At 49.8% G+C, this 25,475-nt stretch overlaps 1 long non-coding RNA gene across 1 annotated transcript; it reads left to right on the top strand.

Annotated features, from left to right (window-relative positions):
- Window positions 1–4,463: 4,463 nt before the first annotated feature.
- Window positions 4,464–23,816, top strand: LOC117093043. The gene is made up of 3 exons (XR_004441014.1): window positions 4,464–4,609; window positions 16,973–17,106; window positions 23,393–23,816. It is a non-coding gene; the product is annotated as an uncharacterized LOC117093043 (long non-coding RNA).
- Window positions 23,817–25,475: the final 1,659 nt, after the last annotated feature.

The following is a 25,475-nucleotide window of genomic DNA, read 5'->3' as shown; positions in this document are numbered from 1 at the left end:
TGTGTAAAACAGGTAAACATGCTCTGTGTGAAAGGGCTGAGTGAAGTGGAGCCAAAGCAGTGAAGATGCTGCAGTGACCTGCGCAAGGTCACCCTGTGGTGGCAGGGGAACAGGTCTCTGCCCTCTGGCTGGGCACCATGGGCAAGTGAGTGTGAGGGTGGGTGGCTGTGTGAGTGTGATTGTGCATGTAGACTACCCCAGGACCGACCCCTTGAAGGTCAAGAAAAACCCCTGTTGCAGGCCGGGCGTGGTGGCTCACGCCTATAATCCCAACACTTTGGGAGGCCAAGGCAGGTGGATCATCTGAGGTCAGGAGTTCAAGACTAGCCTGTCCAACATGGTGAAATCCCATCTCTACTAAAAATACAAAAATTAGTCAGGCGTGGTGGCGGGCGCCTGTAATCCCAGCTCCTCAGGAGGCAGAGGCAGGAGAATTGCTTGAACCCTTGGAGGCAGAGGTTGCAGTGAGCCGAGTTTGTGCCACTGCACATTGCACAGCCTGGGCAATAAGAGGGAAACTCCGATTCAAAAAAAAAAAAAAAAGAAGCCTTGCTGCTTCCAGTTTTAAGGCTTCCAGTGTTATTAAATTAAAAAATAAAAACATCATGCATTTTAAAGGTTTATGTTTAACAAACTTTTAAAAAACACATACACACAATGCAATGCCATGTAATTGTGCTATTCACAAGATAATTAGAGGATTTATAGAAAATATGAATTCATGGTGCACGGCGGGAGGTGTGGCTGGGTAATGAGATGCAAGCTCACAACAGCCTGGTGAGCAGCTCCTGCGTTCCTCCCATTGTGTCCCTTTGTCACTACATGTTACATCCTCATTTGGGCATGGCAGTGGCCAAGAGACCTTCCTCGATCTGGCCTCTGCCTCGCGTTATCTCCACACACTTGGCCCCTCTTTGGCTTGGCTTTATTTATTTATTTATTTATTTTTGAGACAGCGTCTTTTTTTTGAGACACAGGGTAGGAACAAGTCCATTAATTAATCCATATACCAGTTCACTCACAGATGTTTATTGAGCTCCTATTTTGTATTCTGGAATCCATGTTTTGCTGTAGGGACATGGCAGTGAAGAAAACAGACAACGTACCTGCTCTCAGGAAGCCCACAGTCTTGGATGGGAGACAGACACTTAAGTAAATCAGGCCATATAAACAGTGATAGGGGCTGTGAAGGGGATTAACAGGAACTGAGATAGAATTACAGGAGACCGGCTGGATGCAGTGGCTCACGCTTGTAATCCCGACACTTTGGGAGGCCAAGACGGGCGGATCATGAGGTCAGGAGTTCGAGACCAGCCTGGCCAACACAGTGAAACCCTGTCTCTACTAAAAATACAAAAATTAGGCCGGGCATGGTGGCTCAGGCCTGTAATCCCAGCACTTTGGGAGGCCGAGATGGGCGGATCACAAGGTCAGGAGATCGAGACCATCCTGGCTAACATGGTGAAACCCCGTCTCTACTAAAAATACAAAAAATTAGCCGGGCGTGGTGGCGGGCGCCTGTAGTCCCAGCTACTTAGGAGGCTGAGGCAGGAGAATGGTGTGAACCTGGGAGGCGGAGCTTGCAGTGAGCCGAGATCGCGCCACTGCACTCCAGCCTGGGGGACAGAGCGTGACTCTTGTCTAAAAAAAAATCAGCTGGGCATGGTGGCGGGCGCCTGTAGTCCCAGCTACTCAGGAGGCTGAGGCAGGAGAATCACTTGAATCCAGGAGGCAGAGGTTGCGGTGAGCCGAGATCATGCCACTACACTCTAACCTGGACACAAAATTAGACTCCATCTGAAAAAAAAAAAAAGAATGACAGGAAAACCTACTGTTCACTGCAGGTCTCACACAGAGTTGGCACCTTCTTTTTTTTTTTTGAGACGGAGTCTCTTTCTGTCGCCCAGGCTGAAGTACAGTGACTCCATCTTAGCTCACTGCAATCTCCACCTCTCGGATTCAAGTGATTCTTCTGCCTCAGCCTCCCGAGTAGCTGGGATTACAGGGGTCTGCCACCAGCCTGGCTAATTTTTTTTTTTTTTTTTGAGACGGAGTCTCGCTCTGTCGCCCAGGCAGGAGTGCAGTGGCGTGATCTCGGCTCACTGCAAGCTCCGCCTCCCGGGTTCACGCCATTCTCCTGCCTCAGCCTCCTGAGTAGCTGGGACTACAGGCGCCCGCCACCGTGCCCGGCTAATTTTTTGTATTTTTTTTTAGTAGAGACGGGGTTTCACCATGGTCTCGATCTCCTGACCTTGTGATCCGCCCGCCTCGGCCTCCCAAAGTGCTGGGATTACAGGCGTGAGCCACCGCGCCCGGCCCCTGGCTAATTTTTGTATTTTTATTTATTTATTTATTTTTGAGACAGAGTCTTGCTTTGTCGCCCAGGCTAGAGTGCAGTAGAGCTATCTCAGCTCACTGCAACCTCTGCTTCCCGGGTTCAGTTCAAGCTATTCTACCTCAGCCTCCCAAGCAGCTGGGATTACAGGCGCCACCACCACGCCTGGCTAATTTTTGTGTTTTTAGTAGAGACGGGGTTTCATCATGTTGGCCAGGCTGGTCTTGAACTCCTGACTCCAAGTGATCCACCCACTTTGGTCTCCCATAGTGCTGGGATTACAGGTGTGAGCACTGTGCCCAGTCCCAAACCACATTTGAATTAGAGCTGAAGGGCTCCAGGGCCAAATGGCTGTTAAGGGGCAGGACCAGCTGCCTCACTGTCACTCTCCTTTACAGAGAAAAGCTATTCTGGTCCAATTCTTAGCTGCGTGACTTTGGGAAAACTCCTTCATCTCTCTGTGCCTCAGTTTCCTCATCTGTAAAATGTTTTTTGTTTTTTTTTTTAGATGAAATCTTGCTCTTGTTGCCAAGACTGGAGTGCAATGGCGCAATCTTAGCTCACTGCAACCTCCGCCTCCCAGGTTCAAGTGATTCTCCTGCCTCAGCCTCCTGAGTAGCTGGATTACAGGTACCACCACCAAGACCGGCTAATTTTTTGTATTTTCAGTAGAGACAGGGTTTCACCATGCTGACCAGACTGGTCATGAACTGTTGACTTCAGGTGATCCACCTGCCTCAGCCTCCCAAAGTGTTGGGATTACAGGCGTGAACCACCACACCCAGATTTATTTATCTATTTATTTATTTATTTATTTATTTAATTTATTTATTTTGAGACGTAGTTTCGCTCTGTCACCCAGGCTGGAGTGCACTGGCACAATGTCAGCCCACTGCAACCTCCACCACGCGGTTCAAGTGATCCTCCTGCCCAGCCTCCAGAGTAGCTGGGATTACAGGCATCCACCACCACACCCGGCTAATTTTTGTGTTTTTAGTAGAGACGGGATTTCACCATGTTGGCCAGACTGGTTTCGAACTACTGACCTCAGGTGATCCACCCGCCTGGGTCTCCCAAAGTGCTGGGATTACAGGGTGAGCCACCGCGCCCGGCTGTAAAATGATAATAAGCATGCCTTAAATATAACTTCCTTGTAAGGCTCTTCAAGAAATAATGTGCTAAGGGCCTGTAAAGGGCTGAGCAGAGAGGCTGGCATAGTCACTGCTCAGTAAATGGAAAGGAGAAGATGGAGATGAGGAGGATGGAGGGCCAGAAAGTTGGAGAAGGGTTGGCCAGGCTTCCTCTATCCTTGGACGTCGGGGCTCCGCGCAGCCTTGGCAGTTCCAGGAATGGCCACGAGATGGCACCTGAATCCCAGTTATGAGAGACTCAGCGGCGCTTCTTAGCAGAGGAAGCTGTTTGGGGGAAAAGGGGCCAGAGAAGCAGGTAAGCTCCTGAGGCTTGGATGGAGTGGGGCTTGGCATTAGATTTGCTTAAAGTCCAGCCACTTCAGCCTCTCCCTTCGGTTTGTCTCCTAGGGGTTCCCTGTACGTACCCCTTTCCCTCCAGCCCTCCAGCACTGGAACCCAAGTCTCCCGCTGAGCTCCCTCTCCCTCCACACCCAGGCTTCTTAAACCAACCCCTCCTCCTCCCCTGTCATTCATGCACCAGGTAGGAGGACTTAACGGAACACTTCCTCTGGGCCTTGCAGGGTGGGGAGCCAGAGGAAATGACCTGGTTCCTGTTCTTAGCATCCTGGGGGTGGGATGGGAGGTAGGAATAGAAACCAAAAGAGATAAATGGAAAACAGGCAGGACTGGCTTAAGACTTCTTCTCCATCTGTAGGCTGAACCCGTTATCCTCATTTTGCAGATGCAGAAACTGAGGCTCAGAAGCGCTGGGCTTGGCCGGGCGCGGTGGCTCAAGCCTGTAATCCCAGCACTTTGGGAGGCCGAGACGGGCGGATCACGAGGTCAGGAGATCGAGACTATCCTGGCTAACATGGTGAAACCCCGTCTCTACTAAAAAATACAAAAAACTAGCCGGGCGAGGTGGCGGGTGCCTGTAGTCCCAGCTACTCAGGAGGCTGAGGCAGGAGAATGGCGTGAACCCGGGAGGCGGAGCTTGCAATGAGCTGAGATCCGGCCACTGCACTCCAGAGCGAGACTCCGTCTCCAAAAAAAAAAAAAAAAGAAAAAGAAAAAAAAAGAAGCGTTGGGCCACATGCATGCGTTGCCTTTCCCAGGTACCTGGTGCTCCATCGCCAGTAATAAGGTGAGTTATATCTAAATATATCCATAGACTCATTCAACAGCATCTACAAGAGTGCCGCAGTTCTAGCAAGGATCAGACCTGGCCCCTGCCCTTGGGAGCTTGCGGTCTGGAGGGTGAGGCTGGGTCTGGCGGCCAGAGGATGGAGTTGTTGGCCCCGCCTGAACCGGTCGGGGGAGGGAAGGGAGGAAATGTGTGAGAGACTTTGTAGGCTTCTTATGCGCCAAGGACCTGCTCTAGTATAACTTTCAAAGAGGCAAAATCATGACTCCCATACAAATTAAAGTGAACATGTGTCAAAGATTTTCTTTGACTTATTAATTGACATGGAATCAGCAAGATGTTAAAATAAGTTCAACTGAGAATTTGACTTACGGGTATTTATATTCTCTACTGGACAAATTTCCTTTGCACGGTTATGAGCAGGAATCATTTGCTTTGTGATCTGTTTTCCTCAAATTGCCTCTATCCCTACAGAGCTATAAAGCCAATCAAAGACAATCAAAAGCACGCAAGCACACACCCCTGAAGAATCAGATCATCACTAGAGGCCATAGCCAACACCCGGCACTCCTCTGAAAGGAACACACCCAGAAGTCTCTTGCCTTTTCCCAGGCTTTGATATATTTTCTTGGCCGACTCTTGGAAGGATCAGGATGAATCAGGTAGCAGCTGTTGCTGAGCAGGCAGGCCATTTTAGAGCCTGGTCCTCCTCTTTCCAAAATCTTCCCCATTCAGGCGGTAACTTCCAGCTGCAGCCAGGTGGGTAACCGCCAGCAGGTGGCGCTGAGGCAAATTCTCAGCTGCACGTGGGGAAATCTTGACCCTTGCGCCCGGTAGGAGTCAGGTTTCCTGACTTCAGGATTTCATGGGGCCCTTTCTCCCCACCCCCTCCCCACCTTCTCCTTCTTCTCCTCCTTCTTCTTCTCCTTCTCCTCCTCCTCCTCCTCCTCCTCCTCCTCCTCCTCCTCTCCTCCTCCTCCTCCTCCTTCTTCCTGCTTCTTTTTTTTTTTTTTTTTTTTGGTGGTGGTTGCTTAGTTTTCTGAGACATGGTCTCACTATGTTGTCCAAGCTGGTCTTGAACTCCTGGGCTCAAGTGATTCACCTGCCTCGGCCTCCCAAAGTGCAGGGTTCACAGACATGAGCCACCACACTGGGCCATTTCCCCCACTTTTGGTTCAAGTTTTCTCATGATCACAGGGCCGCTTCCAAGTGAGCTCATCTCGAGCCATAAATTCAGCCATTCACTGATTCAATCTTTCATTTGACAAAGTGTCAAGGTGCCAAATTGTATTCCTGAGGCTCTCCAGGAATTCTTTGTGTCCAAGAAGCAGCCCTTGTCTCTGCTTGTCCCGTTTTGCTGCTCCCAGGAGCAAGGCCTCACTCAACCTTTGAAAATGAATTCTGCCATCTCAGGACCCCACCCCACCCTGCCCCACCCCTGCCCTGCCTTCGGGTGTGTCCACACTCCCTGGAAACCTGGAAAAGTCACCTCAGCAGAGATTGAATAAAAAGCTTTACTTCTCTCTCTCCTTTCAAGCTCTCATTCCCCCCTCCCTTTTTTTTGAGACCGAATCTTATTCTATCACCCAGGCTGCAGTGCAGGGGTGCGATCTCAGCTCACTGCAAGCTCTGCCACCTGGATTCAAGTGATTCTCATGCCTCAGCCTCCGGAGTAACTGTAATTACAGGTGCACACCACCATGCCCAGCTAATTTTTGTATTTTTAGTAGAGACAGGGTTTTACCATGCTGGCCAGGCTGGTCTCGAACTCCTGACCTCAGGTGATACACCTGCCTCAGCCTCCCAATGTGCTGGGATTACAGGTGTGAGCCACTGCTCCTAGCCTCATTCCCATTTTACAGGTGAGAAAGTGGCTACTGCTCCTCTGGGTCTGTCCTGGCTGTGGGGGAAGGCTGTATCTCTGCTATACTGCACTTTACTCAGGCCAGAGGATGGTTGAAGAGCTGCCCCCAGGCTTCACTGTTTCCCTGGCCTTCCCATAAACTCACATTCATGGAGGACTGCAGCATAAGAAGCACCTCCCGTGCGCTTCCCAAGGGCCTGGAAAGTTCTCCAGAATGTAGTGGGAATAACTACAAGCACAGTCCCATCCCAACTCAGCAGGGAAGGAGTGCTGGGGTGACCACAGCTCCCTCCTCAGCTGAGACCCTGCCCTGGGGTAGGGGCAGCAGGCCAAGGGGATGGAGGTGGGCAGGCAGAGTCTGCAGGCCGTCATGGTAGTGAGGCCTGCACTGGGGCCAGGACACACATCTGCCCACTGGGTGCTGGGCAGTGTTTCCCTGGCTCCCTGGTTCTTCCCTGTATGCTGGGTGCAGAACTGTGGGGCATCAGGGAGAAAACCTTCCTCTTCTAGGTAGGGGTCTCTCAGGGTCTCTGCCCTCCATCCCGTGACTGTGACAGTGGCAGGAAAGAGGTCACCACAGTGCTCCTGCGTCTCAGGGATTCCCTGAAAGGAGAATCTGAGAGAAAAGAGTAGGAGTCCTTGGGAAGCGGATTGTGAGCAGAAAGGTGCCTGGTTTCTGGCCACCTGGGGCCTGCAGGCAGTGAGATCTGCTGGGAATGAAGTGAATGGTGGGGTAAATTTGAAGGCAGGTAGGGGAGAAGCAGCACCAGACCCCCAGGGCCCGGACAGGCCTGCCGGCTGCCTGCAATTTGCATGACCTTGCATCTCCCTTCCTTTCCTGGGAAGCATGTGGTCTGATAGCTTCCAGGATGACAGCTTATGCTGGGGCCTGGACTTCTCTGCTCTGACAGATTCAGACATTTGTCTTAGTTTGTTTTCTGTTGCTTACAACAGAATACTGAAACTGGGTAATTTCTAAAGGAAATGAATGTATTTTTAAAGTTCTGGAGGCTGGGAAGTCCAAGGTGGAGGGGCCACATCTGGTGAGAGCCTTCTTGCTGGTGGGAGCTCTCTGCAGAGTCCTGTGGGAGGGCAGGACATCGCACGGTGAGGGGGCAGAGGGGTGTCCCTCAGTGTCCCTTCCTTTTCTTATAAAGTCCCCAGTCCCACTCCCATAATCACCAGTTAACTCATTAATCCATTAACCCACGAGATTAATCCATTGGGCTGAGCCTTCATGATCCAATCACCTCTTAGAGGTCCTACCTCTCAATACAGCCACATTGGGGATTAAATTTCAGCATAGCCTGGGTGCACTGGCTCGTGCCTGCAGTCCCAGCATTTTGAGAGGCCAAGGTGGGCGGATTGCTTGAGCCCAGGAGTTCTAGACCAGCCTGGGCAACATGGTGAAACCCCATCTTGATAAAAAATAAAAAAAATTAGCCAGGCATGGTGGTACGCACGTGTAATCCTAGCTACTCCAGGGGCTGAGGTGGGAAGATTGCCTGAGCCCAGGGAGGTTGATGCTGCAGTGAGCCATGACCGTGCCCCTGCACTCCAGCGTGGGCAACAGAGTGACACCCTGTCTCAAAAACATAGAAGAAAAAAATCTTTCAACATGAGTTTTGGCAGGGACAAATAGTCCAACCATAACAATATCCCAGAGTTATTCCATCAGGATGGGTCCCTGGGCGGTTTGCAAAGGCAGTACTTCATTTCCTCAGATGTACTGTGAGAAACTGCTGGAATTTCTGGTTTGGGGAAGGCTGAGCCCTCAGAAGTCTAGATGAGATTTTCTAGTTTCTTCCTTTGCTGGGAAAAACAGATCAGGATGGCCTCATTTAGACTGTCAGACACTCTGGGATCCTTGGACCTCCCTCAGGAGAAGACAAGTTGGACCTTCTACCACCAATAGGAAGGGCACTCAGAAATCCTGGTGATATGGCTCTGATGAGTGGAGGAACACCAGGGCTCTTGGTCCTCATGCTGGTTTAGATAAAATGACACAGACACTTGTAGAGTGATTTTAAGGAGTGGAGAGTTTAATAGGCAAGAAGGGAGAAGGCAGAAGGAAGAAGCTCCCCCACACAGAGACAGAGAGAGGAGGGCACCAAAGCCAAGAGAGGGAAGCCCAAGTGGGGTGCAAACCAGTCAGGTATACACACAGAGGCTGGAGGAGGCGGTGTCTGATTTGCATAGGGCTCAGAGGATTGGTTTGACCAGGCATGCCATTCACTTAGCCGGCAATAAAGCTGGCCCTCCCACCCTAGCCTTTTAATATGCAAATGCAGGGTGCCAGGATGTTTTACACACGTGGGGATATGTGGGGGCAGCCATGTTGCCAGGAACACGTGGGGCAAAGGCAAGAAGGCGCAGGAATTGCCATGTTGGGTGGACCCAGTTTCTAATGGCCTGCATTTGCATATTAAAGGTTTTTCTGGAGATGCTTTAAAAAATGAAAACTTTCCAAGGACTCCTTTTCCTCTCTATCTGCCTAAAACAATTTCTTAATAACTCCTACAACACTGGCATTCTGAATGTCAGAGGAACTGTGGATTTAATTTGACTCTTATGCTGATGAAGCAGGATGCACCTGAGAGAGCCAGGAATGCTGGCAGCCATGTCCTAGGGCGTGGGCTCCCTCCCTCCGCTTCCAAAGGGATGGATACAAGAGAAGGTGGAGGGCTCTGCACAGCTGCCTTTGGTGCCTGAAGTCCCACTGAGGCAAATCTGGGCCACACAGCCTCACCCCATTACCCCCTTTATGAGTGATTTCTGGAGATATTCCAAGCCCAGCACATTCTCATCCTCAGGTATTTTAGCGATCTATTCCTAGGGCACAAATCATCCCCAAACGTAGTGGCTTAAAACAGTATAGATTTGGCCGGGCGTGGTGGCTCACGCCTGTAATCCCGTCACTTTGGGAGGCGAAGGTGGGTGGATTACCTGAGGTCAGGAGTTTGAGATCAGCCTGTCCAACATGGAGAAACCCTGTCTCTACTAAAAATACAAAAATTAGCCAGGCATGGTGGCACGCACCTGTAATTCCAGCTACTTGGGAGGCTGAGGCGGGAGAATCATTTGAACCCGGGAGGCGGAGGTTGCAGTGAGCCAAGATCGCGCCATTACACTCCAGCCTGGGTGACAGAGCGAGACTCCATCTCAAAAAAAAGAAAAAAATGATGTCACCTGGGATGCCCGACTCCTGAAGGCCAGACTGGGGCCAGAGGATGTGCTCCCAAGGCAGCTCACATAGTTGGCAAGTTGGTGCTGATCGATGACAGGCGGCCTTGGTTCCTCATGCGTGGGCTTCTGCACAGGGCTGCTTGTACATCCTCACAACATGGTGGCTGCCCTCCTCCAGAGGAAGCATTCCAAGATGGCAGGGTTGAGCCACCAATCTCTTTTATGGCCTAGCCTTGAAAATCACACGATATCACTCCTGCTGTATTCCCTTGGTCACCCAGGCCAACCTTACTTAATGTGAGAGGAGATGACACAAGGTTGTAACTACTAGGAGGTAGGGGTTGCTGGGGCCATCTTGGAGGCTGGCTACCTCACCAGCCTTTGGGTTAATCTTCAGGTAAATCTTCAAACTTTTTTTTTTTTTTTTTTTTTGAGACGGAGTCTCGCTCTGTCGCCCAAGCTGGAGTGCAGTGGCCGGATCTCAGATCACTGCAAGCTCCGCCTCCCGGGTTCACGCCATTCTCCTGCCTCAGCCTCCCGAGTAGCTGGGACTACAGTCGCCCGCCACCTCGCCCGGCTAGTTTTTTGTACTTTTTGGTAGAGACGGGGTTTCACCGTGTTAGCCAGGATGGTCTCGATCTCCTGACTTTGTGATCCGCCCGTCTCGGCCTCCCAAAGTGCTGGGATTACAGGCTTGAGCCACCGCGCCCGACCAAATCTTCAAACTTTATACACAGTGGTTCCCATGCCTCCGAGAACTATCTAAGAGAACCTATTTATGCCTGAGGTTGCAATTTTTTGAATTTTCGCAATGAGACCTTGGCGATGCCCTTGAGCAGGATATAAATAACTCCCACATGCTTAGTGTTCCAATAATGGAACACTAGGCATAAATGGGTTTAAGCATCTTCTATCCATGAGGGGCTCTGTGTCCGAAGAGGGATGAGGAAGATGCTCCGTGCAGGCCGCACCAACTTCCCAGTGGCTCACTTCCTGCTTTGCCCCTCACTGACTGGCACTTTCTGTGTCTCAGCAGCTTGTTCTAGCCATAGCAAAAAGGGTCCTCCAGGGACCGCCACAGCTGTTCCAACAACAGCCTCAGCTTTTGGCATTTCATGGTTTCTTCAGGAAACTTGACTAGATGGGCCTATTTCTTAGGGACAGCCCAGTTTGAGACCACAGGGACAATTTTGAACCCACTAACTCTGTCCCCATCTCACTCTACCAGCCTGCTATAGTGAAGGTTTTTTGGAGGCCAGTGACAGAAGCCAACTCAGCCAAAAGTGGAATCCAAGGCCGGGCACAGTGGCTCACACCTGTAATCCTAGCACTTTGAGAGGCCGAGGTGGGTGTATTACCCGAGCTCAGGAGTTTAAGACCAGCCTGAGCAACTGCAAAAACCCGTCTCTACTAAAATACAAAAAATTAGCCAGGCGTGGCAGCGTGCGCCTGTAGTCTCAGCTACTTGGGAGGTTGAGAGAGGAGAAATGCTTGAACCGGGGAGGTGGAGGTTGCAGTGAGCTGAGGTCACGCAACTGCACTCCAGCCTGGGCAGCAGAGCGAGACTCCTCCAAGGAAAAAAAAGTAGAATCCAGTGGGAGGGTGCCAGAGTGTATCACAATACAAAGGGAAATTGAAGAGCCAAGACCCAGGAAGTGCAGGGACCAGGGCAGTCCTGTGGATGTTAACAGCGGGGGTTCATGGGCTCTCACTGTGGAGCACAGCCAGACTTGGTACCAGAGACTTGTCTCTGCTCCAGTTTCCTGGCAGACAGAATCTAATTAGCCCAGCCGTGTCGGGTGCCCACCCTGGTCCAATCAGCAATGGCGGGGAAGTGGTGGCCTCCCAGCCAGGATTGTCACGTGTGTCCGTGTGAAGAGACCACCAAACGGCTTTGTGTGAGCAATAAAGCTTTTTAATCACCTGGGTGCAGGCAGGCTGAGTCCGGAAAGAGAGTCAGTGAAGGGAGATGGGGTGGGGCCCTTTTATAGGATTTGGATGGGAAGTGGAAAATTACAGTCAAAGGAGGTTTTTCTCTTACGGGCAGGGGTGGGGGTCACAAGGTGCTCAGTGGGGGAGCTTCTGAGCCAGGAGAAGGAATTTCACAAGGTTAATCACTCAGTAAAGGTGGGGCAGGAACAAATCACAATGTGATTTGTTCTTGGACTTCCCTAATATCTCAGATCCTTTTTTTCTGCACAGAACAAACCTCTTTTTGTTCATCAGTTAAGGCAGGAACCAGCCATTTTCACTTCTTTTGTAATTCTTCACTTGGTTCAGGCCATCTGGATGTATAAGTGCAGGTCACAGGGGATATGATGGCTTAGCTTGGGCTCAGAGGCCTGACAATGATGGCATAGGGGTGGGGCAGGTCCTAGGGAAGGTAATACTGCTGAGGGCCGAGAAACTCAGTAGGAGGATAGTTACTCAAGGAAGAGGTTTGTTCTGTGCAGAAAAAAAGGATCTGAGATATTAGGGAGGTCCAAGAGCCCATGGCACCGCCGTCCCTTTTCTAGGATCTTCCTGAGAGTCTGAGAATCACTCACTTAATTTAAGAATCTTGGCTCTCGGCCAGCCGTGGTGGCTCACTAATCCCAGCACTTTGGGAGGCTGAGGTGGGCGGATCACCTGAGGTCAGGAGTTTGAGATCAGCTTGGCCAACATGGTGAAACTCCGTCTCTACTAAAAACACAAAACTAGCCGGGCGTGGTGGCGCATGCCCGTAGTCCCAGCTGCTCAGGAGACTGAGGCAGGAGAATCGCTTGAACCCGGGAGGCAGAGGTTGCGGTGAGCCGAGATCATGCCATTGCACTCCAGCCTGGGCAACAAGAGTGAAACTCTGTCTCAAAAAAAAAAGAAAGAATCTTTCTTCTCACCTATTCTTCCCCTGTGAATATCCTTCCCAGATTCTGGGACCCACTTATGGGCTTCAAAGTCACTTAAAATGTGGTTCAAAGACCACTTATTTTAGAATCACCTGAGAAGCATGTTAAAAATACAGGTTCCAGGCCCGGTGCCATGACTCATGCCTGCAATCCCAGTACTTTGGGAGGCCAAGGCAGGTGGATTGCTTGAGCTCAGAAGTTTGAGACCAGCCTGGGCAACATGGCCAAACCCCATCACTACAAAAAATATGAAAAAATTAGCCAGGCATGGTGGCAAGTGCCTGTGATTCTAGCTACGTGCAGGGCTGAGGCAAGAGGATCGCCTGAGCCCAGGAGGTCGAGGCTGCAGTGAGTCCTGTTTACACCACCGCACTCCAGCCTGGGTGACAGAGTGGGACCCTGTCTCCAAAAAAAAAAAAAAAAAAAAAAAGATTAACCAGGCATAGTGACGAATACTACTTGGGAATCCCAGCTACTTGGGAGGCTGAGGCAAGAGAATCACTTGAACCCAGGAAGCAGAGGTTGCAGTGAGCCGAGATCACGCCACTGCACTCCAGCCTGGGCGACAGAGCCAGACTCCATCTCAAAACAAACAAACAAAAAGACAGGTTCTAAACATCAGGCCTAGGAGTCTATATTTAAACCTGTTCTATAAGCGATCCAGTTGCACAGCAAAGGTTGAGAGGTGTTTCAGATGTAGCTTCATCCCAGCTCCCAAAAGTGCCACAAATTGTACAAAGTGCTGGTGCTCATGGGAAGCCCACATCCTCGCCCCCCCATCCTCCCACCATGCCCTGACCATCTCCTTGATCTTGTCCCAGCACTGTCTGTTGAGACCTCAAGTCCCTCTCCTAGCAGGAGCCTGGGCCCCTGGGATAGGCAATTTTTGTTCTAACACTACTCCTGATACCATCTTTTCTTTTCTTTTTTTCTCTTTTCCTTTTCTTTCTGTTCTGATTCTCACCAACGTTCATTTTTAATTTTATCTTTAAAAATCTTTTATAGTTATGTAAACAACGTCAAACTTCTTTCCGGAGCTAGGTGATGAATAACCAAATAGGGGAAGGAATTTCAATTGCTCCTAATCCTATATTAGTCCCTGTGCAGATGGGCCTAATGAGTACTGCACCAGGATTTCTAATTATCCTTAATGAGCTTCTAAAATTCATGGGGCATGATAGAGTGAGGTTGTTAATCAAATGGCCCAATGAATCAAGCCTCCTGGTATCTACGCCCTTGGATAGGCCCCTCCCATGGTGACTCTGGGATTGACTTGCTTTGGCTAGTGGGACATCAATGACTATGACACAGAGGCCAGATAAGTGCTTGTGATTTGGGGCTTACTCTCTTAGCACCGTCCTGGAACCACCATGGAAACCTAGGCTACATGGTCATCCTTGAGGATGAAGGACCTCACGAAGAGTGAGGCTTAACCATCCCCACCGTCGCAGCTGAACCTAGCCTGCAGCCATTCTTCCAGCTCAATGTAGCTGCACAAGTAAGCCCTGGAAAAATCAGCAGCAGAATGCAGCCAAACCATATTATCATGAGAAATACAAAACCATTACTGTTTTAAGCCTAAGTCTTGGGTGGTTTGTTATGCAGCAATAGCTAACTGATACAATGGGTCACAGTAACACTCACAGGACGATATTTCTATGCCACTATTTCCACTTGATATTCTGGAGCTTCATGTACATCTGTTGCAGTGAAGCAATAAAACAATACAGTGGCTTAAACAAGATCATTTGTTTTCTTGTATGTAAGAGGTTGGAGTTAGGTAGTTCATGTCTGATGGGGCAACTGTGCCCACCCTCAAAATGGCCCTTCTGGCTGGGCGCAGTGGCTCATGCCTGTAATCCCAGCACCTTGGGAGACAGAAGTGGGCATATCACTTGAGCTCAGGATTTTGAGACCAGCCTGGACAACATAGCGAGACCCTGTCTCTACTACAAGTACAGAAAATAAGTTGGGCGGCTGGACGCAGTGGCTCATACCTGTAATCCCAGCACTTTGGGAGGCCAAGGAGGGTGGATCACAAGGTCAGGAGTTCAAGACCAGCCTGGCCAAGATGGTGAAACCTCATCACTATTGAAAATACAAAAATTAGCTGGGCATGGTGGCAGGTACCTGTAATATCAGCTACTCTGGAGGCTGAAGCAGAGAATTGCTTGAACCCGGGAGGCAGAGGTTGCAGTGAGCTGAGATCGTGCCACTGCGTTTCAGCCTGGGTGACAGAGTGAGACTCTGTCTCAAAAAAAAAAAAAAAATCTATATCTATATCTATGTCTGTAGATATAGATATAGATATAAAAATAAAAAATAAGCTGAGTATGGTGGCCCACACCTCTAGTCCCAGCTACTCTGGAGGCTGAGGTAGGAAGATTGCTTAAGCCCAGGAGGCGGAGGTTGCAGTGAGCTGTTATCACACCATTGCACTCCAGCCTGGGTGACAGAGTGAGACCCTGTCTCAAAAACAAAAAAAAGAGTGAGATGGGAAAATACCCAATCCTTTGGCACATAGCACTTCAATTCATATTTCTTTGCTAAAGCTTGGGCCCATAGCTCCACCTAGTTGCAAGGGAGACTGGGAGATGTACTTTCTTTCTTTTTTTTTTTTTTTTAAATTGAGATGAAGTCTCGCTTGCTCTGTTGCCCAGACTGGAGTGCAATGGCGCGATCTCGGCTCACTACAACCTCCATCTACTGTGTTCAAGCAATTCTCCTGCCTCACCCTTCCAGGTAGCTGGGGTTACAGGCTCCTGCCATCACATCCAGCTAATTTTTGTATTTTTAGTAGAGACAGGGTTTCATCATGTTCGCCAGGCTAGTCTTGAACTCCTGACCTCAAGTGGTCTACCCACCTCTCCTAAAGTGCTGGGATTACAGGTGTGAGTCACTGGGCCCGGCCTTCTCCAAGTAATTTTTAAAAATGAGCCAGATGTGGTAGTATGTGCCTGTGGTCCCAGCTACTCAGGAGGCTGAGGCAGGAGGATCGTCTGAGCCTGGGAGGTCAAAGGGGCAGTGAGCCATGATCATACCACTGCAGTCCAGCCTCCAGCCTCTGCAATGGAGTGAGAGTGTCTCAAAAAAAAAAAAAAAAAAAAAAAGGAGTTTCATCTTAAGATATCTTGGGGTAGACCCTTTTTGAGTCAAGCAAGCCCTTCATGGTTGAAAGATGACTACAGTGGCTCCAAGCATCATATCCACAGAGAACAACTAAATAACAGCTATTTTATATTGAGTGCTTATCATGTGCTAGAACTGTCTGGGCATTTTAAGTGTATTCACTCATTTGATTTTCACAGCACCCTGTGAAGAAAGTCCAATTATTTTCACTTTGTAGATGAGGAACACGAGGTACAGAAAGGTCAAGTAATCTGCTTAAGACAACACAGCCAATCAGAGGCAGAGCCATGATTTTAGCCCAGATGTTTAACCCTGGAGCCTGCACTTTTGTGTGGCTGCATTTACCATGGGCAGCATCTCAGGAAGGGAGGCTTGGGTAGGGGTCCTCCTAAAATATCTCTTTTTATTAGAGGAGGAAAATTCCTCCCAGAAGCCCCCAGCAGCCTCCCCCTTCTATCTCATTGGCCAGAACAGGGTCCCATGGTTCTCCCCAACCCAATTACCAGCAGAGGGGAGTGGATCAGATGTAAATATCCCAGTCACCATCCACCTGGGGGTAATTAGTACATTGTCCTCCCACCAGAACAAAACAAGCTTCTTTTAGCAAGGAAGCAGGGGGTAAATGTCTGCCCCGCAGGCAGAACCTGTGGTTGGTAGCTGGGGTCCGCCAGCCCACTGGGATTGAAATAAGGTTGGCTCAGACCCGATCTCTTACTTTCCACAAGGCTTCTGCAATTTCTCAGGCTTACAATTGTGTGCCTCTGATTTCCGGCTTCTGCTGAATTCTAGCAGCTGTTCCCTTTATTTCTGCCCTGGAATTGACTCAAATGTAGGATGCAGCCCGTTTCTTCTCCCAAGAAACCGTGGATACCAGACTGCTCTGTAAGCAGAATTTCACTGAGGATTTGTGGGTCCCTGGAAGAGTTATAGAGTGGCTCAGCACATGACTGAAAGTGGCACTGGGACGTCCCTGCTCTTACAAGCTGGTTTCTCGGGCATCCTCCAGCCCCGCCTGCTCAGGGCTACTGCTCCCATCTGCGGGTGCCCATCTACCCCCCTCCCTCCTTCAGCCCCTGCCCAACACCTCAGTACCCCAGGGGCTTCCAGTCCTCACACAGGAGACCCTGCAATTCGGCTCTCCCTAACCCCTCTTGCTCTTCCTAAACCAGGCTACCAAGCCAAGCCCAGTAAGTGCCTTTTACGAACAAAAGGGCCTTTTAGTTAATGCAGCAGGATCTACTTTCCTTAGAAGGAAGTTTTACTTATAAATAACAACCTTTCCCCTCTGGATTCCTCTAGGTGCATTGGAAATTCAAATTTCGGAATAAGCTGACTGCCAAGAGGGTCCTCCCCCTGTCGGGGCCTGTCTGAGCCTCTTAGTCCATGGGAAATTCACAGAGAAGGGAACGGTCACTTTTCCTGCACCTGAGAAGGTAAAAATCAACTGCCTTAGAAAGACACTGTCCTCCTTGAATTTTCTAAACCCCTGTCCCCAAAACTGGTGCCTCTGTATACCTCAAGGAGTGAGCAGGCTCTCTGCCTCCGAGGCCTAAAAGCCTCAGGGATTTCTTTTTCTTTCTTTCTTTCTTTCTTTCTTTCTTTCTTTCTTTCTTTCTTTCTTTCTTTCTTTCTTTTCTTTTCTTTTCTTTTCTTTTCTTTTCATTTCTTTTCTTTCTCTTTTCTTTCTTTCTTTTCTTTCTTTCTTTCTTTCTTTTTTGAGACAGGGTCTTGCTCTGTCACCCAGGCTGGAGTGTAGTGGTGCGATCTTGGCTCCCTGCAGCCTTAACCTCCCAGGCTCAAGCCATCCGCCCACCTCACCCTCCCACATAGCTGGGACTACAGGCACACGTCACCACATTTGGCTAATTTTTGTATTTTTTGTAGAGAAGGGGTTTTGCCATGTTGGCCAGGCTGGTCTGGAATTCCTGGGCTCAAGAGATCCACCCGTTTTGGCCTCCCAAAGTGCTGGGATGACAGGTGTGGGCCACCACTAGCCTCAGTGATTTTATTTGTTTATTTATTTTTGAGACGGAGTCTCGCCCTGTCGCTCAGGCTGGAGTGCAGTGGCGCGGTCTCAGCTCACTGCAATCTCTGCCTGCTGGGTTCAAGTGATTCTCCTGCCTTAGCCACCTGTGAGCCACTGTGCTGGCCAGCCTCAGTGATTTCTTAGGAGCCTGTTGTATGCAATCTTGAGAGCTGAAGAAGTGAGAGGGACCCCCCGCCACCATCCTACTTCTACAGAATCCTTGGCACCCCCACCAATGTTCCTAGACTCCATCTCAGGACCAAGGTAGTGTAGACCTGAAGCCCAGCCCTATCCTGGCTCCCACGCATCCCACAACCTCTGGGGTAGAGGTGGTTAGAGGCACCCAGCTCTAGGCCTTGGCTGCCTTCTGTCTGCCCTGAGGGTCTGCTCAGATCAGGGCAACGCCTCCCCTAGGCTGGGGCTCAGCCTCAGCATCCTCAGCACAGGCTCCCCACAGGGGGGATTTCCACAACTTTCCAGCCCTGGAACCCCTGTTCAAGAGTTTGGCCTGAGGCAGGACTAGAGCTGAGTTGCAGAGGAGGAGGAGCAGCAGGGAGAGAGCCGAGTAGTTCAGGTTGCCCCAGGGGAGAGAGGAGGGAGGAGAAGAGGTGGAGGGGAGAGAGCGAAGGTCCTCAGAACCCAAGTGTGGGGCAGCCTCAGGAAGCTGATTCTGTTATTCTCCCTGTGTGGTGTGTCTTTAGGAAAATCCCCCTCACACAACAGCCCAACAGCCTCATACCCGCAGTTGCTCTGGGAGCAGGGGAAAACGTCCTGCAGTTCTTGCTCCTCATTTGGGTCAACTCCAGGGCAGAAATAAAGGTGACAGCTGCAAGGAATCAGCAGAAGCAGGACAGTGGCCATGAGCCCCCAGAGCTGGCAGAAACCTTGGAGGCTTTGTGTAGCCACGGTGACGGCCACGTCTGGGCTGGCACTCACTTTATACCAGTCTCTAGAGAGGAGCCCGCAGTTGCAGACTGGGTTACATCTTTCCCCCTCTTCCATGCTAGGATTCTTAAATCTGTACCAGCAGATCAGCATCATCTGGAAACTTACGAGGAATGCAAATTTGACCCCATCTCAGACCTACTGAAGCCTCTGGTGGTGGGACCTGGAATTTTTTTTTTTCTTTCGAGACGGAGTCTACCTCTTGTTGCCCAGGCTGGAGTGCAGTGGCATAATCTTGGCTCTTTCCTCTCTGCCTCTATTTGTTTTTGTTTGTTTCTTTGTTTGGAGATGGAGTCTCGCTCTGTCGCCCAGGCTGGAGTGCAGTGGCACAGTCTCGGCTCACTACAATCTCCGCCTCCTGCCTCACGCCGTTTTCCTGCCTCAGCCTCCAGAATAGCTGGGACTACAGGCGCTCGCCACCACATCCAGCTAATTTTTTATATTTTTTAGTAGAGACAGGGTTTCACCATGTTAGCCAGGATGGTCTCGATCTCTTGACCTCGTGATCTGCCTGCCTTGGCCTCCCAAAGTGCTGGGATTACAGGCATGAGCCACCGTGCCCGGCCCCACTCTCTGCCTCTATTTGTTTAGGGGCAGGTATAGAATCCCATTCTAGTCAATGAGACAGAAGGGGGTTCTGGAAAGGTCCCCCACCCCCTTATGAAACAAGGAGAATGTCTGAGGAGAAGCTTTGCGTGGCCTTTTGCCTTTGGATGCTGCCAGAGGGGTTAGAAGGCGGGGCTCCACAATTAGGAAGCTGGGGTGTGTATCCTAGCGGGAAGCCCAAGGGACAGTGGGACAAAAATAACAACAGTAATAGCAGCTAATGCTTCTTGAGGACTTTCCGCATGGCAGGCCCTATTCTAAGGACCTCGTGTATCATATTTCACCCTCAAACAGCCTTGAGGTAGATTCTGTTATTCCCATTTTATAAATGAGGAAACTGAGGCACAGACAGGTTTAAATAACTTGTTCAAAGTCATACAGCTCATACATGGAGGCCAGTACGCAGACCAGGTGTGTGGGGTACGGGCATCGCGGGCTACTTTAGGGACCCTTTCCTGAGCACAGTGGTAAGCTGGTGAAAGGTTTTAAGCAGGGGTGGCAGCTCTGACTTACCTTTTTTTTTTTTTTTTGAGACTGGGTCTCACTCTGTTGCCCAGGCTGGAGTGCAGTGGTGAGATCTCGGCTCACTGCAGCCTCAAACTCCTGGGCTTAAGTGATCCTCCCACTTCAGCCTCCTGAGAAGCTGGGACTATAGGCAAATGCCACCGTGGCTGGCTACTTTTTGTATTTTTTGTAGAGACGGGGTTTCACCATGTTACCCAGGCTGACTTTGAACTCCTGAGCTCAAGCAATCCGCCCACCTCTGCCTCCCATAGTACTGGAATTACAGGCATGAGCCACCATGTCAGGCCTGATTTACTTTTAAAAGTTACCAAAATGCTTTGCTCATAAAATTCGCTGCTAGGGACAAGCCAGCCACACTTTTGCACGGCTTGTTCTTCAGCCTTTTTTACTCCCTGAGACATCAGTCCCTTAGCAAACCCAGCGTCTTGGGTGACTGGGACCAGGGTGACTCAACGGCAGATGCTGATGGGTGAGACAGCCACAAAGATGATCTTTGGAGAGTGAATTATAGTTTGGAGAGTGAATTATAGGTGATTTGTTTTATTTAATTTTTTTTTTTTTTTTTTGAGATAGAGTCTCACTCTCAGGCTGGAGTGCAGTGGTATGATCTCGGCTCACTGCAACCTCCTCCTCCTGGTTCAAGCTATTCTCCTGCCTCAGCCTCCAGAGTAGCTGGGATTCCAGGCGTGTGCCACCATACCCAGCTAATCTTTGTATTTTTAGTAGAGACAGGGTTTCACCATATTGGCCAGGCTGGTCTCGAACTCCTGACCTCAAGTGATCCACCAACCTTGGTCTCCCAAAGTGTTGGGATTACAGGAATGAGCCACCACCTCTGGCCAGGTGATTTGTTTTAAATCTGAATTTTTACATTTTTCTATAATAAGTGACCATATATCACTTGCTATTTAAAAATCTTTTTTTTTTTTTTGAGATGGAGTTTTGCCCTTGTTGCCCAGGCTGGAGTGCAATGGCACGATCTTGGGCCACTGCAACCTCCGCGGGTTCGAGCAATTCTTCTGCCTCAGCCTCTGAGTAGCTGGGACTACAGGCATGCGCCACCACGCCCAGCTAATTTTTGTATTTTTAGTAGATATGGGGTTTCACCATGTTGGCCAGGCTGGTCTCAAACTCTTGACTTCTGGTGATTCTCCTGCCTTGGCCTCCCAAAGTGCTGGGATTACAGGTGTGAACCACCATGCCCAGCCAAAAGTTGTTATTTATAAAAAGAAAGACGAGGGGCCAGCACCCCACCCTCCCCAGAGTTGTTGACTCCTGCTGGTACTGGCTGTGGCTGAAGTCATCATCATGGAGGCTAACCCTTGGAGGGCGGATAGTGCACTGGCAGCTTCCTAAGTGCTTTATGTGACCTGTATGAACTCATTTAATCCCCACTGGCTCGGCCAAGGCCATGGAGCTGAAGAGTGGCAGGCTAGCATCCGGACTCTCAGCTATGTAGCAGTCTGCTTTTCTGGAAATGGTTTCCAATTCCTCCGTGGGTGAAAGGTCTGTCCTTCCCACACCTTCCACAGTGGAAGTGGCCTCCATTCTCTGCTGTGCAGAATTGCTGATGGAGAAGTGGGTGTTGGGGAGCTAGGGGCAGGAAATAGAAAATATTGGACAGGAATGTCCTACAGTTGTTTGAAGCCTAAACAAAAACCCATTCTTGGCCAGGCGCGGTGGCTCACGCCTATAATCCCAGCACTTTGGGAGGCTGAGGTGGGCCGATCACTTGAGGTCAGGAGTTCAAAACCACCCTGGCTAACATGGTGAAACTCCATCTATTCTAAAAATACAAAAATTAGCCAAGTGTGGTGGTGGGTGCCTGTAATCCCAGCCACTCTGGAGGCTGAGGCAGGAGAATCGCTTGAACCCGGGAGGCGGAGGTTGCAGTGAGCAGAGATCGCACCACTGCACTCTAGCCTGGGTGACAGAGCGAGACTTTGTCTCAAAAAAAAACAAACCTATTATTTTTGTGGTGTCAGCCCACAGAGCCATCAGCTTAGATAGGCTCTGCCCTTCTTGGGACCCTAGGCTCCTGGATCTGTCACAGTACGAGTAGGGAGGGAAAGGTGGTCATTTGAGGGATGTAGGCACCTGATAATTATAGTTAAGAATTTGCATATTCAAATCCCTGCTCTGATACTTACCAGCTATGAGACCTTTGGCAAGTACCTAACCTTTGTGAGTCTTCATTTGTTTTTATTTAGAGATGGGGTCTCGCTCTGTTGCCCAGGCTAGAGTGCAGTTGCATGATCATAACTCACTGTAACTTCAAGCTCCTGGACTCAAGTGATCCTCCCACCTCAGCCTCCCAAGTGATCCTCCCGCCTCACCCTCCCAAGTAGTGAGGACTATAGGTTCATGCCACCATGCCCATGCCTCGCTAATTAAAAAAAAATTTTTTTTTTGTAGAGACAGAGTCTCACTGCATTGCCCAGGCTGGTCTCGAACTCCAGGCCTCAAGAGATCTGCCTGCCTCAGCCTCCCAAAGAGCTGAGATTACAGGTGTGAGCCACCACTCCTGGCCACATTCCCTTTCTTTAGCAAAGAACTTGCTCAGAGTCATGCAGGTAGTAAGCAGGCAAAGCTCATCTTTCAATCTGTGTAGTTTGGGTTGAGGGGGTTGGTTGTGTGTGTCCCTGTTCCAGAAGATAAGAAATAGGACCAGGCTGGGCGCGGTGGCTCATGCCTGTAATGCCAGGTGGGTGGATCATGAGTTCAGGAGTTCGAGACCGGCCTGACCAACATGGTGAAACCCTGTCTCTACTAAAAATACAAAAAATTAGCTGGTTGTGGTGGCACATGCCTGTAATCCCAACTACTCAGGAGGCTGAGGCAGGAGAATCGCTTGAACCAGGGAGGCAGAGGTTGCAGTGAGCTGAGATCGCGCCACTGCCCTCCAGCCTGGGTGACAGAGTGAGACTCCATTTCAAAAAAATAAAATAAAATAAAAATAAAATAGTAGAACCAACCTCACAGAATTGTGGGAGGAATTAGGCTTAGAACTATAACTGGCACTCAGGAAGTACACAATTAAGGTTAGCTGATTTTATGTTTAGCTTGTGCCATCTTCTCCCTCTCTCTGTTTCAGCTTCCTTTTTTCTTTTTTTTGAGACAGAGTTTTGCTCTTGTTGCCCAGGCTGGAGTACAATGGTGTGACCTTGGCTCACTGCAACCTCCGCCTCCTGGGTTCAAGTGATTCTCCTGCCTCAGCCTCCTAAGTAGCTGGGATTACAGGCATTAGCCATCACGCCTGGCTAATTTTTGTATTTTTAGTAGAGATGGGGTTTCACCATATTGGTCAGGCTGGTCTCAAACTCCTGACCTCAGGTGATCCACCTGCCTTGGCCTCCCAAAGTGCTGGGATTACAGGTGTGAGCCACTGTGCCCGGCCTGTTTCAGCTTCTTTAGACACTCTTTGTGTGCCTTAAATCACTATTTACAAAAAGTTAAATACATTTCTACATTTCCCCATCTCCCTTGCAGTAGCTCTAGCCAAAATAACTAAGTTCTGGCAAGCATAAGTGGCATATGCAACTTTCAAGAATTGCCCTTAAATGGAGGCATTGTGTCTTTCTTCTCCCCTTTCTTCTTTCTTGCTGCATGAAATGTAGGCATGATGGCTGGAGCTGGAGCAGCTATTTTGGGCCATAAGACAAAAGTTGAATGCAGAGAATTTGGGAGCAGCAAGACAGAAAAATTCAAGGTCCCTAATGATTGTGGCATCACCATGCCAACCTGGACTGTATTCCTAGAGAAAATAAAGTTTAAATGAGAGAAACAAAATTCTATCACATTTAGGCTTCTGTTATTCAGGTATCCATCATTCATAGCTGAAATGAATCCAAATTAATACTGGAGTAGAACTTGAATTTAGACCCAGGCTTGCCTGACACTGAGAAACTCCACCAGTGTTTCTTACAGCGTTGATGGGTGACTACCTGAATCAGAATCATGGTGAGAAGCATGTTTAAAACACAGATTATAGGCCAGGTGCAGTGGCTAACATCTATAATCCTAGCATTTCGGGAGGCTGAGAGGAGGATCACTTGAGCCTGGCAGTTCGAGACCAGGCTGGGCAACATAGCAAGAGCCCCTCTCTACAAAATAATTTTTTTTTTTTTTTTTTGAGATGGAGTCTGGCTGTGGCCCAGGTTGAAGTGCAGTGGCGGAATCTCAGCTCACTGCAACCTCCACCTCCCAGGTTCAAGTGATTCTCCTGCCTCAGCCTCCCAAGTAGCAGGATTACAGATGCACGCCACCACGCCTGGCTAATTTTTGTTGTTGTTTTTCATCTGTATTTTTTGAGACAGAGTCTTGCTCTGTCGTCCAGGCTGGAGTGCAGTGGCGTGATCTGGGCTCATAGCAACCTTCACCTCTTGGGTTCAAGCAATTCTCTGCCTCAGCCTCCCAAGTAGCTGGGATTACAGGCACCACGCCCAGCTAATTTTTGTATTTTCTTCTTTTTTTTTTTTTTTTTGAGGCGGAGTCTCGCTCTGTCGCCCAGGCTGGAGTGCAGTGGCGCAATCTCGGCTCACTGCAAGCTCCGCCTCCCGGGTTCACGCCATTCTCCTGCCTCAGCCTCCCGAGCAGCTGGGACTACAGGCGCCCGCCACCTCGCCGGCTAGTTTTTTGTATTTTTAGTAGAGACGGGGTTTCACCGTGTTAGCCAGGATGGTCTCGATCTCCTGACCTCGTGATCCGCCCGTCTCGGCCTCCCAAAGTGCTGGGATTACAGGCTTGAGCCACCGCGCCCGGCCTATTTTTTTGTATTTTCAATAGTGATGAGGTTTCACCATCTTGGCCAGGCTGGTCTTGATCTCCTGACCTCGTGATCCACCCACCTCGGCCTCCCAACGTGCTGGGATTACAGATGTGAGCCACTGAGCCTGGCCTTTTTTTGTATTTTTAGTAGAGACAGGGTTTCACCATGTTGGCCAGGCTGGTCTTGAACTCCTGACCTCAAATTATCTGCCCACTTTGGCCTCCCAGAGTGGATTACAGGAGTGAGCCACTGTGCCCAGCCCCTACAAAAAATTTTTAATTAGCCAGGCGTGGTGGTGCACACCTGTCTCTAGTCCCAGCTACTCAGGAGGCTGAGGCAGGAGGATCACGTGAGCCCAGGAGTTTGGGGTTGTAGTGAGTGCCACTGCATTCCAGCCTGGGTGACAGAAGTAGACCCTGTCTCTAAAAAATAAATAAATAAAAATAAATAAAATGTCTATTCTGGTATACCACTCAGCTCTGCTGAATTAGACTCTCTAGAGCTGGGACCTGGGCAGTTCTCCTTTAACCAAGTTCCCCATGCAGAGGACTTTGAGGCACACTCAAGTTGGAGACCACAGGGCTTCATTCTATGTCCTCATGTAACTCTTAAGAAAATCAGGAGTCCATTCCGATCCCCTGCGTGAACTGAATGCAGGTGGAGCTCAGGGGACTTGGGGGAGGCAGTGAGGGTGGAGGGCAGGGGTCAAGCACCCCAGGCCTCAGGTCATCTGTGTCCATCCCCTGAGTTAGGCTCTGTGCAGCCCTCCCTGAGGAGGTAGCCCTGTCCCCAGGGCCCTGGATGGTGAGGATGACCCAGCCTCTGTACCCCTGCCCTCACACATAGCGCTCGCTACAAAGCTTGCTGGAATCATCTGAGGCTACCAGTGTCTACAGCATATCGGGCTGACCTTATATAACCTGGGACCAGCC

The sequence above is a fragment of the Trachypithecus francoisi genome, unplaced genomic scaffold, assembly GCF_009764315.1.
Source record: "Trachypithecus francoisi isolate TF-2019V2 unplaced genomic scaffold, Tfra_2.0 Lachesis_group12, whole genome shotgun sequence".
Classification (NCBI taxonomy): Eukaryota; Metazoa; Chordata; class Mammalia; order Primates; family Cercopithecidae; genus Trachypithecus; species Trachypithecus francoisi.
This window is presented reverse-complemented; position numbering and strand designations above follow the sequence as displayed.